The sequence below is a fragment of the Chelonoidis abingdonii genome, chromosome 2 (assembly GCF_003597395.2).
Source record: "Chelonoidis abingdonii isolate Lonesome George chromosome 2, CheloAbing_2.0, whole genome shotgun sequence".
Lineage (NCBI taxonomy): Eukaryota > Metazoa > Chordata > Testudines > Testudinidae > Chelonoidis > Chelonoidis abingdonii.
In genome coordinates this window covers 12,234,405-12,246,126 of record NC_133770.1, presented here as the reverse complement: position 1 = coordinate 12,246,126, position 11,722 = coordinate 12,234,405, and the positions used below count along the sequence as shown (strand labels likewise).

General features: G+C 45.2%; 1 long non-coding RNA gene across 1 annotated transcript in view; it reads right to left on the bottom strand.

Moving 5' to 3' along the window:
- Nucleotides 1-5,150: 5,150 nt before the first annotated feature.
- LOC116815909 (uncharacterized) overlaps nucleotides 5,151-11,722 on the bottom strand; it is a 102,594-nt gene continuing 96,022 nt past the window's right edge. The window contains exon 3 of the long non-coding RNA XR_012655086.1: nucleotides 5,151-5,245. This is a non-coding gene — a long non-coding RNA (uncharacterized LOC116815909). The remainder of the gene's footprint in view (nucleotides 5,246-11,722) is intronic.

Genomic DNA, 11,722 nt, shown 5'->3' with positions numbered 1-11,722 from the left:
GTGCCTGGGCCCTTCATAGAGACATCGCTTTTATTATTAAAATCAAAATAAAGAGTGGACGGGTCTCAGCCAAAAAGTGGATACAGCCTCCTGCTGCACCTCGTAATAGATTTGCTGGGGGGCTACAAGGGTATTGTTGTTATTGGAGGGTGTCAAAATTAGCTCAAGTCCTGCAGCGTTATCATGTGTAATAGTCCTGCTGCCAGAGATGGAGCACGTACATATGTCACAGAGCTTGTGTGGTACCTGGGGCACTGAGAAGAATGGAGCTTCCAGTGGCCACTTGCGTTGCTTGTGCTAAGATGTAGCCCACTTACATGAATGACTGATAATTGAATAAAATAGTAACGTGGCCCTCTCAGTGTAAGGTCTGTTCACGAACCTCTCAGTGAGTGCTACCAGCGTTACATGGGTAAGCAGGGTGCTTACTGAGCTCTCCCCTGACATCTAGTGATGAACTGCTGGCAAACACCTCTGGAGCAGACTGTGTTTGCACAGACACTCCTCTGCCTAGAGGATCAGCAGACAGATTTGCACTGCCAATGGGGGCGTGTGCAGGAATTTAAATTTGACTGCTTTTGGAGGGGTAGGTTAGAGCAGTGGCCCAGGGCTGAGAAAGCGGCTGGCAGCCAGCCATTGGGGCTGGAGCAGCAGCCTGGGTCAGTGGCCGTGGCCGGAGCAGCAGCCAGGCCTGGGGCTGGAGCAGTGCGTGGCCAGGACTGGGGCAGTGAATGGCAGTCAACAGCCAGGACTGGAGCAGAAATACATATTTTTAGATTTATATTGGGGGCGCTGTGCCCCTTCTTGCCCACCCCGCCTTGTGCATGCGCCTGATTGCCGAAGGGATCAGTTTTGGCTGTTTTGAGTTGCACTTTACTTTCGTGTTGAATGCAGGGGTAATGGAATGTTGGTATCCTGATTGTAGCAGAAAAGGGCAGCCGGACTGTACATCGTATTAGCTGACGGAGGGGATCACCTTGGGTTAGTCTTACTCACTAAGCAAAGGACAATGATACCAAATTTAAGAAAGAGGCAGGAAAACTGGGGACAGATTGTTGTAGCTGGTGATGTGCATCTGTTTAAAAGATCCTGCAAGCCACTTGATCCTCCACCAGTCTACAAAGATGGGGCTGACTTGATTCCTGGGCGCCTCCTGGTTCTTTCTCAGCACTCACTGGAGCATGGAAAAGGCAGCAGCAGAGAAGTTTCCCACTCCCCAGGGAAACCACTGAGAACTGGGCTAAGTGGTGGAATCTCAGAGTGCAGTATTGCCATGAGGGGCGGATGTGGGGGTGGCAGCTGTGAGCAATGGCAGTGACAAGCAGTGGTAGGGACACTGATAGCACATCATAGCAACACGCAGCGGCAGAGAGAAAGACAAACAGCAGTGGAGACACTGATGAGCATCACTCAATCACCCTGGGCGAAAAGCGAACCCTTGTTGTTGCATACATCACCTGGCAGGAGGCTACACGTGACTCACTGGTCAAAGACGGCAGTGCAAAAGCAATTTAAAAGAAATCCCACACCATTAGTCCTTGACATGTTCTAGTGCCTCATGTATTCTGATGGCATCATCTGTTTTTAGTTACAATGTCCATTGACAAGCCCAGAAAAAAGTGGCAGTAATAATGACTTTAACTATCACAGAACTGGCACCTGAGTATGTCTAATATCTTGGCACATGTCTGTGCTTCACAGTGACCACCCTCTGGTGTTTGTGTTGAAAACAAAGATGGTCTTGCATTTAAGATACTGGTGCTCAACAGATCAATTCCCACCTCTCCCACAGATTTTTCTGTGTCACCTTAGTCACATCCCTTCATCTCTCGGTGAGTCAGTTTCCCCGTCTCTAAAGGAGAGTTAGCAATCCTTCTTTTGTCCATCCCATCTATTTAGCCTCTAAACTCATTGAGACAAATAATAAAACCAAGTTCCAAATTGCAATGAATCAAGAATGGTAAAGCAAAACCAAGTTGTGGTTCACCTGGTTTTGGTGTCACAACTCTTGCCTGTTTTTTAGCACCAAACTGTAGAATGGGGCGGGTTGGCTTGAAATTGTACCCAGATTTGCTAGAAAAGTTCACAAAGCTTAATAGCTCCTTTGACAAACCTGGCTTGAAGGGAAACTCTAAACCAAGTCTGCTTTAAGTGCTCGCAGGCTGTGTTCTCACAGCTTTAGTATTAAGGTCATATCTGGAGGGTATAAATTTACTGCATCTTAGCAGCCTCCCAGCACTTCAGGGGATTAACTTAAAATCCTGTCGTTTTGGGTTAAAATTAAAAACAACCACTCAAATGAATAAAATTATATGGCAGTGACATTAATTTATCATTAAAGTTCCTCTTGCTGCTGCATGTACTGCCTGTCTTACCCGTTCTCCTCCCCTCCCTAGTGCCCACAACTCATTGCATCAGATTTAACATTAGTTGGAAAGCTTTTAGAGGCTTTTCTCTTTGTCTTTTACAGAGCCCAGTGCAAATAATCGTCAAGGTTTTCAAAAGTGACTAGAGAGTTTGAATGCCCAACATGAGACACCACAAGGGATCTGAGTTTCAGAAAGATGGCGCACCCGCCCTGCTAAAAACCAAACCCCTATAAGGTACCTCAAGTTGAGCACTCAAAACCCAACATCTCTGAATATTAATAATGTCATTGTTAATAAGATTGAGGGGGGATATGATGGCTCTTTATAAATATATCAGAAGGATGAATATTAGAGAGGGAAAGGAATTATTTAAGCTTAGTACCAATGTGGACACAAGAACAAATGGATATAAACTGGACACTAGGAAGTTTAGACTTGAAATTAGACATGAAGGTTTTCGTAACAATTAGATAGGAAGTGGAACTGGTCATGGAACAGCCATCCCAAGGGGCATGTAGGGGGGGCAGGAAAAGACAGGTATCTGGCTTCAAGTATATCGAAGCTCGGATAAGTTTTAGGGAGGGGATGGTTTAGTGATGGCTTCCTATTTTTCTAGCAATTAATTTTGGTCAATTTGATCTTTGCATTATCCGCATGTTAAATACTGCTCCAACTATGGCCTGCCTGATAGTGGAATGTTTAGATGGGTTGGGAATCTGAGTTTACTACAGAGAATTCTTTGCTGGGTGCTGGCTGGATGAGTCTTTGGCCAGCATTGCGCAGGTATTAGCTGATCGCCATATTTGGGGTCGGGGGGAAAAGAATGTTTCCTCCAGGGCAGAGATTGGCAGGAGGCCCTGGGGGTATTTTCAACTTCCTTCCTTCGCCAGGGGGGTGAAGCATGGGTCAGCTTGCCGGAGGATTTCTCTGCCAGAGCTTGAAGTCTTTAAACCACAATTTGAGGACTTCAGTAAACTCAGACATAGTGTTAGGGGTTTGGGTTTGTTACAGGAGTGGGTGGGTGAGATTCTGTGGCCTGCATTGTGCAGGAGGTCAGACTATATGATCATAATGGTCCCTTCTGACCTTAAAGTCTATGAGTCTATATCCTTCTACCCATACTCATGTTATTACCTTACTACGTGGAAATGGCCACAGATTGCAATGGAGCTACTTGGTGAGTAAGGTACTATTTCAGTGTGGCAAACGCTCATGATATATTTAAAAACGTGTTGCTTTTTTTAAAGCCCCAAGTCCTGAATTCATGGCATGATGGGAGAATCTCAGCTTTCATTTTAAACAACAAAAAAGGGAGTTTCTAACCTTCTTGGTTGCAGAAACAAGCTTGAAAATGTGACCTCTAAAGAAACCACCAGCAGATGACAATGAAAAAGAACCCCAAAGTTGATTTGTTCATTTTAAAAGAAAATGCACTTTATGCTTTTTAAGGCAATCTTATGATTTTGGAGGGCCTGACTGACGATTGTTTAATGTCCGAGGTTGGCAATTGAGTATAAGGATGGTAGAATTGAACCCATGAGTGCTTTCTGCTGAAGGGATGATTTGGGAGTGCTGGGGATATTTGAAGATTTCCACCTGCAAACAAAAGAGGCAAATTTTCTTCCTCCTATAATACACCTCTTCCTGTCCTCTTTTTACAGCATCCTACTCTTCTTTTCTTAAATGGTCTAATCTATTTCTTTCCAAAGCTGATCTTCTTGTTCTTGCTCAGTCCTTCCAGATTTTCTTCACCCTCCAGCGGCTTCAGATAAGCTGGCAATAAAACCATCTCAACAGAATGATGTTAGAACTGCCCAGGAATAACCATTTTATAATCCGTGGAATAAAAGAAGGCCTTGTTTACACTGGTCAGGCAAACTACACGCCCACCTAGGTAGTTGCTGGTGTTATTATATATAAAAGAGATTTCTCTCTCTCTCTCTGTACACACACACACGCATAGTTAATAGAAAGATCCCATCTACTGGCTCATACAAATATGTAGTTTTTTCTCTAAGGCCTGGTCTACATCTAAGATACGCAACTTTAGCTATGAGAATAGCGTAGCTGAAGTCGATGTATCTTAGATCGAGTTACCTACCATCCTCGCAGCGTGAGATTGATGGCTACGGCTCCCTCATTGACTTCACTTCCCCTTCTCGCCCTGGTGGAGTTCCAGAGTCAGTGGCAGAGTGTTCAGGGATCAATTTATCGCATGTAGATGAGATGCGATAAATCAATCCCCTATAGATCAAGTGCTATCCGCTGATCCGGCGGGTAGTGTGGATGTATCCTAAGTTAGTAGAGTTAATAACGTTACACGCTGTGAGAAGCATTTGCTGAGCACCTCTTACCACGCACCTCCTAACAGTGAGTGTACTGAAATGACATCCTGTCAAGGGACCCACTGCCTGGGGTCCATTTGTGCTGTTTGACAGGGTTTTAAACATATTCCTATAATTGTGTTTGGGCCTGGCTGAATCACTGCTGGACCCCATACCACATTCCTCCCAACTCCCCACCATGAGCCTACTTGCCTTGCAGGAGCAGGATGGCTCTAAGGCTGCTTTCATGGCTGGCAAGGTGCCACTCATGGCTCCACAGGTAAGGAGAGGATTTAACAGAAGCAGTGAGAGTGGAAATTGCTGCAGTTCAAGAGAAATGTTATTCTGTGAGCACAGTCAGTTGCTGGTTTATTAAAATGTTGCCAATGTTTTAATCAAAACAGTTTAAAAGATCAAAAAAACAATAGAAATCAATGACACAAAGACATCTCTCTTCTCTTATCTCCTTGTATCTGCCTCTTGTCCAGTTTAGAGAGATTCCACGCAGGGACTCTGGTTTGTTTCACTCTTCCTTATTACCCACAGGGAAGTCTAAGACAATGACAAAGATGATGATTATTATAAAACAAGATAAGCTTCATAATGAAAACCTTAAAAAATCTCTTGTGACCTCCTAGTGATATGCTGCATGCCTTTTCCCATAGAGTTATTTCTTAGGGTGAAGAAGGGGCTGGAGAAGGATTAAAGGATAACAAAAAGAAGTGATGAATTTGAACATGTGGCTCAGCACTGATGAAACAGCCTCTTCTGCATAGTTTGCTTAGTAAGAGTTCGGACCACTTTTCAGCTACAGAAAGTGTTTTGATAGCTCAGCAATGACAAAAGAGCTTTGATTATCTCCCCCACGTGAAGTCACTGGAGTCCTGTTATAAACCAACCCCTCTTCAGATCCATGCCAGGTCCGCCACGACTCAGCGGGACAAACTGAACCTATGTCAGCAAATAGGTCCTCTATACTCTAACGCCCTGGTGGATCCCCGTAAGCACTGCAGCACACTGCTCCGGTGGAAGGGTGGTTTATCAGGGCTACAGAAAAGGTCACAGATACCCTAGGCTCTACGGCTTCAACACTTATATTCAGCAATAAGCGCAGTTCCTAATGGGTAAACAAAAAGGATTTGGGGGCTTTATCGAGCAGCTTCAGAAGACACAATTTGCTCTGCAAGGGTTCACAATCTAATTTCAGATGTAATACCATGAGTGAGAGTAAACGAGCAGCAGGCCTGATCCAAAGTCAATGGAAAGATTCCCAGTGACCTGGATCATGCCCAATGGGACCAGGGGAATGGGGGATGAGAGGGTTACAGTGATAAGATCGCTGGTTATTCATTTCTGGCATGTGTACATCTTGATGTTTCCATTCATTTATTACCTTCCCCAATGTTCCTGCCTTCTGAGATCAGACTCAGCCAGGGAGACAATGCCACCTCCTCTCTAGCATTCATAAGCAAGGCTGCGATTTAGCCACGAAGTTGCGGAAGTCACAGAATCCATGACCTCCGTGACTTCAGCCAGCGGTGGTCAGGAGCTGCCGGGTCCTCCACTGCCCGGAGGGCGTGGCAGGGGAGAGGCAGAAAACAGGAAGCTGTGAGGTACCCCCATTACCTCTGGCAGCCCCCAGAGCTCCTGGCTGCCATAGGCGGTGGGGGAACCCCCAGAGCTCCTGGCCACTGAGGGTGGCAGAGAAACCCCTGAGCTCCTGGACACTGCAGATGGCAGGGAAACCCCAGAGCTCCCGGCTGCCTCAGGATCTTGGAGCTGAGGGCAGCATGGGTATTTTGCAGCTTCCGGCCCACACAGCTGCAAGGGAACCCCCAAGCCCCTGCGCAGCTGCTCCACTTCAGCAGTGTGCGGATCCGCAGATCCCCATTTCGTCAGGGATATTTTTAGTAAAAGTCACACACAGGTCATGGCTTCTGTGATTTTTTTCTTTTTTGCCCATGACCTGGCCATGATTTTACTAAAAATATCTGGGACAAAATCTTAGCCTTATTCATAAATCAAGGCAGTATCTCAAATGGCATCCACATTAAGAGTAGCTAACAGGAAAGTCTTGCATCTGAGCTGTAGGACAGATGTAATGGCACTGAGATTGCCACTGCTAAGAACAAAGTCAGCCTTGGCTATAAAAAGAATCCCTTTGCACAGATAAATCAAGGGAAATATAGTCTGAAAAGCTCCCTCCACTTGGATGGAAGATAAGGTCACAATTTCCATTTAGAAGCAGCACATCTACAGTGGGACCTTTGTTAGGGAAACCCTGGGTCTGAAATATCCAGGAGTTACACCCGGGGGCTAGAGGCCAGATCTTCAGCTGGTGCAAACCAGGACAGCTCCATTGAAACACGATGAAATCAATGGAGTTAGTCAACTAGAAGTTTTTGTAAATCTCCTTAGGTGGCTATCTGCTTCTTTAGGTGCCTAAATACCTTTAAAAATCTGGCCCTAATATATTTTTGAAAATGGAACCTTGGAAAATTTTACCATAGAGCTAAATAGCCGACTGCCTATTTGCCTGCCTATATCACGCCATCACTGTAGTGACTGAGCTATTTTAGCCTAAGACAGTGATGACTTAAGTAATTGCATCTGGAATGAGTCTTCATCTAAAATCTCCCAGTTTAGTACCATATTCTCTTGCAGCTGCTCATTTCAGTATAAAACTGCGGTCTCAAGCAGACACAAATGTGTGAGTTCATCCCCACGAAGTATGAGTCAAAAAATATCATGGCCTTGTAACTTAGAATCATAGAATCATAGGATGGGAAGGCCAGGAGGTCATCTAGTCCAGTCCCCTGCATTCATGGCAGGACTAAGTATTATCTAGGCCAGTGTTTCTCAAAGTCGGGCCGCCACTTGTTCAGGGAAAGCCCCTGGTGGTCTGGGCTGGTTTGTTTACCTGCCGCGTCTGCAGGTTTGGCCAATCGTGGCTTCCACTGGCCGCAGTTCGCTGCTCCAGGCCAATGGGGGCTGTGGGAAGCGGCGCAGGCCGAGCAATGTGCTGGCCGCCCTTCCCGCAGCCCCCATTGGCCTGGAGCGGCGAACTGCGGACAGTGGGAGCCGCAATCGGCCGAACCTGCAGAGGCGGCAGGTAAACAAACTGGCCCGGCCCACCAGGGGCTTTCCCTGAACAAGCGGTGGACCGGCTTTGAGAAGTACTGATCTAGACCATCCCTGACAGGTACTCTTAAAAATCTCCAATGATGGGGACTCCACAACCTACGTAGGCAATTTATTCCAGTGCTTAACCACCTTGACAGTTAGGAAGTTTTTCCTAATGTCCAACCTAAACCTCCCTTGTTGCAATTTAAGCCCATTGCTTCTTGTCCTATCCTCAGAGGTTAAGAGAACAATTCTTCTCCCCTCCTCCTTGTAACAACCTTCTATGTACTTGAAAACTGTTATCATGTCCCGTCTCAGTCTTCTCTTCTCCAGACTAAACAAACCCAATTTTTTCAACCTTCCCTCACAGGTCATGTTTTCTAGACCCTTAATCACTTTTGTTGCTCTTCTCTGGATTTTCTCCAATTTATCCACATCTTTTCTGAAATGTGGTGCCCAGAACTGGACACAATACTCCAGCTGAGGCCTAATCAGTGCAGAGTAGAGGAGAAGAATTACTTTTCATGTCTTGCTTGCAACACTCCTGCTAATACATACCGGAATGATGTTAGCTTTTCTTGCAACAGTCTTACTCATATTTAGCTTGTGATCCACTATGACCCCCAGATCTCTTTCCTCAGTACTCCTTCCTAGGCAGTCATTTCCCATTTTGTATAGATGCAACTGATTGTTCCTTCCTAAGTGGAGTACTTTTCATCTGTCCTTATTGAATTTCATCCTATTTACTTCTGACCATTTCTTCGATTTGTCCAGATCATTTTGAATTATAATCCTATCCTCCAAAGCACTTGCAACCCCTCCCAGCTTGGTATTGTCTTGAATTCATTGACTCACTAGTGTACTGCTGATGAACATGATTAGTGTGGATCTCACTGCTAGAGAAACCATTACTCACCAACAGCAGATTCACACATTATGTCTCATGAGAGAGGAAACATTTATCAGGCCATCAAAGGTATTTGTGAGTGTCATTCACAAATTAATTTGAGAGTAAAAACTCAGGTACCTAGATCACATTGATATTGAAAGGAGGCTAATGAGGCTAAAGCCAATTATATTCAAAGCCATAAAAACTCACATGGGTTACAACATTTTTCATACAGGATTCTCCCTAGGTGGCTGAACTGAAAAGACAGAGGAAAAACATCTCATTGGAACTGCTGTGTATAAAATTCTGGATTTCAACTATAAAGATCAATACAAGTGTTACCCAGATGACTTCAATTTAGAAACCAGCCTTTCTCTAATTAAAATGAGGTGTGTTAAAATCCCTGGAGCTACTCCAGTTTACACTTGCTAAGGGTCTGCTCCAGTGATGTTAGTTCTTGAGAGCAAGCACTATACAGATCACTGGAGGTGTATTCCCACAGAAAACCCCTTGTTAAGACGAACTGAAAGTTGTGGGTATATTGCAGCAAGTGAAGCACTCAGAGGCTATTTAAGCCAAAAACCAGAAATCCTTCAAAATGTATTAAATCTGACCCTAGTAAGGCCAATAAAGTTCGAGCAGGCTACAAGAAGGAAAATTAGAAAGGGCCAAAATGGGTTTTGAAGAGGAAATAGCTAAAAGTGTAAATCCAGACAAAAATACTCTCTAACTACAGCAGAAACAGGAAGCCTGGGAAAGAGTCAGTGGTCTGCTCAACCCGCAGGGGCTAAAAAGAGTGATTAAGATAAGGACACTGCTGGGAAGCTAAATGCGTTCTTTGCATCAGTCTTCACCACCAAGAATGTTGGAGAATTTGGATGAGGCTTTGATTCCCAGTCAAAGCCCAATCCAAAAGGTTCCTGTTTTCTGGATCTGGGTCAGAGAGAGCTCACAATGGTGAGAATCAATTCCCTATCTCATAAAACAATGGAAACCTTGCAACATCAGCACAATCTCATGAGGTTTATGCCATTTGGAACTGAAATATCATGAGTAAGACCTGGTCTACACTGGAGGGGAGGGAATCGATCTAAGATACGCAACTTCAGCTATCAGAATAGTGTAGCTGAAGTCAACGTATTTTAGACTGACTTACCTCCCATCCTCATGGCGTGGGATTGATGGCCGCGGCTCCCCCGTTGACTCCACTTCTGCCTCTCGCCCTGGTGGAGTTCCGGAGTCGACGGCAGAGCGTTCGGGGATCAATTTATCGCATCTAGATGAGATATGATAAATTGATCCCCAATAGATCGATCGCTACCCGCCAATCTGCTGGGTAGTGTGGACGTACCCTATGACACATAGGGAATTTGGCCTTAGCCTTGGTGTGAACTTCACCCTGAACCCTAGCCTAAGCATAATCAGGATCCAAATCCAGACATCATCACATTAGCCTTTCTCCGATCTTTTGTGCTGGATAAATAAATAATATAAGCCAACAACTTATTGGTTGGGTTTAGGAAAAACTTCCTCGATATTGCATAATTGTCCATCATAGAGGTTTTACTCTTTCCTCTTCTAACCTTTTTGCTAGGTGGTGTTAGCAGCAATAGAGGCCGGGTTGATAGCTAGAGCTTTCTCTTAACATTGCAAAACAAAAAAGCTCTCACCCCGTGATTTGGGCCCCTCTAAGTAAAAATAAAAGACCTGCAGCATGGCTGTAGCTGGCCCAGGTCAGCAGACTTGTGCTCACAAGGCTCAGGCTGCAGGGCTAAAATTGTCATGTAGATGTTCGGGCACAGGCTGGAGCCTGAACTCTGAGACCCCACAAGCAGGGAGTGCTTGTTCAGCTTGGTCCTTAAACACTGGAAAGAGATGAGTCAAATGGTCTCCAGGACTCTTTAAACAGAATCTCCAGACCCAGCTAGGAACACCTGTCTTGTTGACTATCCCCCCTTGAGTGTCACTTGGATTTTGGCATCCCTGCCCCCTGCTTAGAGAGAGTGACTCAAGTTCGTGTGACCCCTCACACACCCTCTTCAATCGTGGCAGACTAAGTACAGTTCTGCTGCTCGTCACTCATACAATCAGGACAACACATTTCATTACCCTTGCATTCAATTCAATAAAGTGAATTGTAATCCTAGACAGCCTAAACTGATCACTGTGGCACAGCAGCTCTGTCTGCTGAACCCCCAAGGCAGAGGAGGTGTGTCCATGCAAATATGGTCAGCTCCTGAAGCCTTTTTCCCCTATTCATAACTAGAGGACAGCAGAGAACTCATTCGGTCCCTGGCTTACACTCTGAAGCAGCTATTATTGACTATTGCCATAAACAAGACACTGGACTACATGGACAACCAGCAAGGTCAGTATGGCAATGCTTATGTTTAAAGTTTTAAGCAAGTGCAACTTCCGTGTCTACACTGGAGAATTTTGCCCACCATGCTACACAAATGGAGTGTAGCAACACCATGGACCGAGGTGCCTTTGATCTCATGGAGGTAACAGCCTGTCATGTCATTATGGGTAAAATTCACTGGAGTACAGAGGCCGTGTGCCCCTCTTAAGATCCTGTCTCAGGCTTTGTACGGTCCCTCTGCACAGAGATCAATTCTAGACTGTACCACTGCCATCATTAGCCACCACTGAACTCCACTCAGCAGTTGGCAGCACGTCAATCTCTTTTGACAGATGGCTAATATACGAATCACTATCAACATAGCACAGATCCCGCCAGCTTAGTATTGAAAAGGGTTTGCGGCAGACCATAGAAAACATCAAACATAAATGAGCTCATGCGAACTCCGCCACTCCAGACAAAGCCTCCTGGATACCGTGATTACAAACACACTAAATATAGAGCATATAAAATACACACAGTAGCATATAACGATATTGCATCACAAACATTTGGAATAATCCAGCAGCTCTTCCCATAACCGCTCTCCCTGCTGCAGTGGGCACATCTACTTTGTGCTTATTTCTTGGCCCACGCTCTTCCGTTTGTGACATGT